Below are 6000 nucleotides of genomic sequence, written 5' to 3'. Positions count from 1 at the left end.
GCATTTGAACTTAACTTGAAGTAATTGTGATAATGTATGTTTAATCTTTGTCTGTTTAAGTACTGTTAAATTTTCGCTCTTGTGATAACTTGTGTTTGGATTTTTTTCACTTCAAGTTACTTTCACTTGATCTTGGATTGGTATATGTTTCCTTGCAGGGATTGATGTGCAAAATATTCTAGACTTGTTGATTGCTCAGTTTGAAGTCTTTGTAATATCTTGTAACCTAGGTGTTTTGTCACAAATTGCCAAATGGGGAGATTGTTACGTTTTTTATTTGTTGGCAATTTTGTACAAAATATTCTAAGTTGTATTTTTTTCATGTATATGAGCTTTACACAAGTCTAGAATATCTCTGGTGTGAAGAATTGCAAGATCATTGGAGAAAAGCCATCGCGTTCACACCACGTTCACAAACCGTTCGAACGCGAAATCTGCGTTCACACAGATAGAGAGCCGCGTTCACAAACGCATTCGAACGCGGGCACTGTGTTCACACAGACAGATAGCCGCATTCACAAACGCGTTCGAACGCGGGCACTGTGTTCACACAGACAGATAGCCGTGTTCACAAACGCGTTCGAACGCGGGCACTGCATTCACACAGACAGAGAGCCGCGTTCACAAACGCGTTCGAACGCGGGTACTGCGTTCAGACAGACCGAGAGCAGCGTTCACAAACGCCTTCGAATGCAACCTGAAGAATTCAAGCTGTCGCGTTCGAATGCACTTGGGCCCGTTCGAACGCACCTGAGATTAAGTCAGGCCGTTCGAACGCACCTGGGCCGCGTTCGAACGCACCTATGAAGTTTGCAATTTATTGGATTTTTGTGAGTACGGATAAGACTGAGATTTGGCTCTATCTTGAAGATCATATATAAGGATTGTGAAACCCTAATTCTAGGGTGGTTGAAGAAGATTATTGAAGGAGATTTCTTGAGACTACATCGGCTCTTCAAACGAACAAGGTTCTACTCATCTACAAGAATTTAATCTTTCATCTTAGGGGCTATTTAGAAGAAAGATCAATCTCGAGGGCTACTGAGATTGGACTTCAATCACAAGAAGCAGTGAATCGTGGGTTCTATCGATCAAGACTGAGAGCAACAAAGTCGTTTGGATCGACGGGTTGGTTTGTGAGTCAGTCTTGTAACTGCTACAATTCTAGTGATTGGTTTTGATCCGAGTTTGGATCCGTGGTTTTTTCCCGTTTGGGTTTTCCACGTTAAAATCTTGGCGTTCATCTCTACTTTCGTTCTTAATATTTCTTCGATCTTTTACTTAAGCAAACGAGCGATATTATTGCCTAGTGTTTAGATATATACGTGTGTCTAGGGGTTTTTTCAGGGTTAGTAAGGAGATTGGGTTTGGATGCTAAACCGACCACGGGGTTTGACATTGCTATTGGAGATGGCACGAAGCTTAAGGCAGAGAGCTTGTGTCGCCGGGTCGATATACGAGTGTAAGGACATGACATCATTGTGGACTTGTATCCGTTAGCGTTGTGAGGAGCGGATATTGTCATTGGCACACAATGGTTACAAAGCTTGGGACTCGTCAATTTTGATTTCCGGAGCATATGGATGAAATTTAAGCAAGGAATTAAAGATGTGCGGCTTGATGACGTTCGATCTCCGCCGATTCCTGCAATGCAGCCGATGGTGGGGCTGCCATGTGCGAGTGATTTGGCCTATCTTTTTCAATTAGGACCAGCAGGAGAGGAGCCTCAAATAAGTCCAGATACTACCACTGAGTTGTCTAATTTATTAGATAAATTTGCTGGACTGTTTGAGGAACCAAAGAAGTTGCCACTAAGGAGAACGACAGACCATTGCATAGAGATTGTGCCCGAGGCTACACCCGCGAATGTGAGGCCATATTGGTACCCACATGTGTAAAAAGAAGTTATCTCAAATATGGTAGTCGAGATGTTGGAGCAAGGCCTCATTCAACCAAGTCATAGCTCATACTCATCGCCCGTGCTATTGGTGCGAAAAAAGGACAGGACATGGCGTTTTTGTGTCGATTATCGGGCACTAAATGCTATTATCGTCAAGGACTAGTATCCCATTCCGATTATGGAGGAGTGTTGGACAAGCTTGCAGGGGTGATTATATTCAGCAAGCTTGACTTGAGGGCTGGGTATCATCAAATTATAGTTCACCTGGCGAATGTGCACAAGGCTATATTTCAAACTCCGGACGGGCATTACAAGTTTCGAGTGATGCCTTTTGGTCTAACTAACGCTCCAGCAACTTTTCAAGGCCTCATGAATGATATATTTTGGCCTTTATTGCGAAAGTATATCTTGGTATTCTTTGACGACATTTTGGTGTATAGCAAGACTGAATTGGAGCATTTGCGACATTTTGAGGATGTGCTGAGTTTGTTGAAATAAAACCAGCTGAAGATCAAGAAGTCTAAGTGTCTATGGGGAGTACCACAAGTGAAGTATTTAGGCCGCATCATCTCAGCGGAAGGTGTAGCGGCGGATCCTCAAAAGGTAGCATGCATGATCGCTTGGCCTATTCCTACCACCACCACAGGATTGCAAGGATTTTTGGGGCTGATCGGATATTATCGCTGCTTCATTGCCTGGTATAGCAAGATCGCTGCTTCTCTCACTTCTTTGTTGAAGAAGGACTATTTTAGATGGACGGATGGAGCCATTACAGCATTTGAAAAATTGAAAACAGCAATGATGACGATGCCCATTTTAGCGCTACCGGACTTCACCAAAGAGTTTATTGTGGAATGTGATGCGTCGGAAGATGGCATAGGAGCTGTACTAATGCAAGGAAGATGTCTCATTGCCTTTCTACAAAGCTTTATCATAAAAATCTCAGCAATTATCGACTTACGAGAGAGAGAGATGTTAGCAATTCTACATGCGGTGACAAAGTGGAGGTCTTATTTGATCGGTAGACGATTCATTATCTAAACCAATCAAAGGAGCCTTCCATACTTTATGGGACAGCGTATACACACTCTAGTAGCAGAGATGGGTCACAATGATACGATCTCACCTTGGGCTAAGATTTGATCTATGTCATTTTCAGACCTGGATAGAATCTGGCACAGAACTTTGGAAAAGGATCCTAGAAGATACAGCCATTGGGTAGATGTAAAATTTTGATATGTTGTAGCCCTGAAAGAGCTTTCCAACAAATCTAATGTTAGGAAAATCGGACTGTGGAATCTCGAGATATCACCTGAGAAGTAGACAAACATCAGGGAGTTTGTCTATGGATCCGTGGATTGAAGCACGAGATCCTAGGTGATGATGGATGGTGGTAGACCGAAGTTAATGGGGTGGCACCGATGGGTAAGTGGTAGTAGAAGGATTATGGATGATGGAAGGGGTTAGGGCAAGGTAATAGAAAGATTGGAAGAAAGGGACGGAGTGGGTCGCCCCTAAGGGACTAGGGTAAGTGGCCGGTCAAGGGAGGCTAGAAGCGATGGCACCGAGGAACGAGAGAACGAGAGAAGAAGAAGAAGAAGAAGAAGAAGAAGAAGAAGAAGAAGAAGAAGAAGACTAGGGCAAAACTCAATTCATTCAATAATGACTCCTTAAATGCCATCCACTCCTTTAGAGGCCAACCAAACAATTCAAAAATGGCAATTATTACTCCTAGAAACATGATTTTCGCCGATCGTATTTGAACACGCACATTATGCGTTCTCTATATTTGTGAACCTGATGCAGGTTTTCATAAACCCATTCAGCTGGATCTATGGTGTCTTCTCTTACGGCCTAAGACTCGGACCGGTTCAGCTAGACTATCTTCCTCCATTGGTTCAGGCAAGGCTAAACCTACCATATGGTTAGGCCTGCTTGGTTTGAGCATCTCTGATTTGACTCGTTGGCAGATTTGGCATTCATGCACATATTTCTTCACGTCTGACTTCATCGCTATCCATGTACAACTTTGGGCCAGCCATTTGTAGGTACGTAAGACCCCTTCATGGCCTGCTATAAGGGTATCATAGAAGTGTGCCATCAATAGTCTCTGTAGCTCTTCGTCTGTGGGTAACTTGATCCGCCTGTGCTCGAGTACCAAGCCGTCACGCTCATCGTGCTCTGGGTGGCTTGATGGGTTCTCTCTCAGCTCCTCCATGAGTCGAATAAGATCACTATCCTCTACGATGGCTCTTCGCTTGGAACAGATCATACAGAGAATGCCCTTTGTGCGTTCGAACGCAATCGGCGGGATTGCACTAGGATTAGGGTTAATTATTGTTATTAGGGCTTATTAGCTAATCTCTATAAAGGTGTGGATGGCATCCGAAATCAGAATGTTATTGAATTATTAATTTCTTGCCTCCTATCTTCTCTCTATCCTCTCTATCCTAATCTGTCTCCTCCATCTTCATTAACCTACCACATCTACCGTTGGCAAGGTCTCTCCTTACTTCTAATCTCTCTCGTCTGTCGAGTCCTCCCTCTTCTTTGGGATCTCAACCACTTCTTCCTCTTCATCTTTATCCCTTAACAACCTCTACCGTCTACCTTCATCTCCATTTTCATCCATAACCCTAACATCCACTCCACTCGTCACCACCACCATCACCTGCATTATATCCACTCCACTCGTCACCACTCTATTCGTCTTTTTATCCCAGTTTTAGTACGAATCTCCAAAGGGAGTAAATACAAAAATTGTAGATTAGGAAGTTACGGATCGATTCCACTTAGTTTCGTAACTTTTTGACTATAGCAAAATATTTGGTGAATATTTTCTCTTGGTTGTGCGGACTGCTTCCTGCAATAAATTCAGATCTTGAAGGAATCATTCCGTAGCCTATCTTTTGGTACTGTAGAACCCATCACACTCCTCTAGAGACAACCAATTTGCCTACTTTCTAAGTTTGGAGTTAGTCATGCAAAAGAGATAGGACTCCAAATAGCTATTCTCTCACTCTATTGAAAAGTTCCTTCTAAAAAACACCAAAGAAAACTAAAACCCAACCACTCACAATGATGTTTCGTATCCCATGTAATTTGTGAATGTGATCCAAGAAAAGTATAACATTATGGAGTTGTGTATGAGTGAGGAAAGGCAATGAAATGTGCATATTTGCGCAACCTATCTACAACCACTAATATGACATCTTTTCCTTCAGACTTTGACAACACTTTAATAAATCTATTGAAATGTTAGCCGACAGTATTTTAGGAATTGGAAGTGATTGCAATTGGCAAGTCAGATTGATGTTTTCATGTTTATGTCGCTAGCATACATCATAGTGCTAAACATAAGTAAGAACCCATTGTCTAAGTCCATGCCAAATAAAATATTATTTAAACCTTTTGTAGGTGGCTTAGAATCCCGAGTGTCCTCCCAGGGTGAAGCATGCAAGGCAGGGATGATTCTAGACGTGAGATCAATATTAGTTCCCACATAGATATAGATATGGAATTAAAGGTCATGTGCAAGTGTATAGTCGTCAGACTTAGAGATAGCCGATTTAGATAGCATAGATCGATTCAGCAAATTAATCACCTTGATAAGAGGTTAGAACCTTCTCTAATCATGCAGTGTAACATTAGTAATGGCAGTTGGGGAGCTAGTCAATTTTGGTAATCTTGATAGAGCATCGGTTGTTGCTTTAGCCTACCTTGCTTGTATTTAAGCTTATAATCAAAGCCCAACAATTTAAATAGTCATTTCTGCTATAAAAAAGTGTGCAACCGTTGTTGAAAAAAGTGTTTTATTAATGCTTTGGTGGTCTATGCGAATAATAAAATTAGCTCATTTCAAATATGATCTCCACTAAGCGACAGCCATGACAATTGATAGTAATTCTTTTTCACATGTAGAATATGATGAGAACTTGGGACCTGATGCTCGACTGAAATAGACAATATAGTGCCCTAATTGGTGTAGCACAGCACCAATATCTGCATCACTAAGCATATGAGTCCTGAAAGGGTTTAATAAAATCTAGTAATTAGGGTGAGAATTAGAGGAGATGTTATGGCTTTCTTGAGTAGTTGGA

The sequence above is a fragment of the Typha angustifolia genome, chromosome 4 (assembly GCF_048772165.1).
Source record: "Typha angustifolia cultivar Huaian chromosome 4, ASM4877216v1, whole genome shotgun sequence".
NCBI classification, from domain to species: Eukaryota; Viridiplantae; Streptophyta; class Magnoliopsida; order Poales; family Typhaceae; genus Typha; species Typha angustifolia.
Note: the sequence above shows the minus strand (reverse complement) of the source record.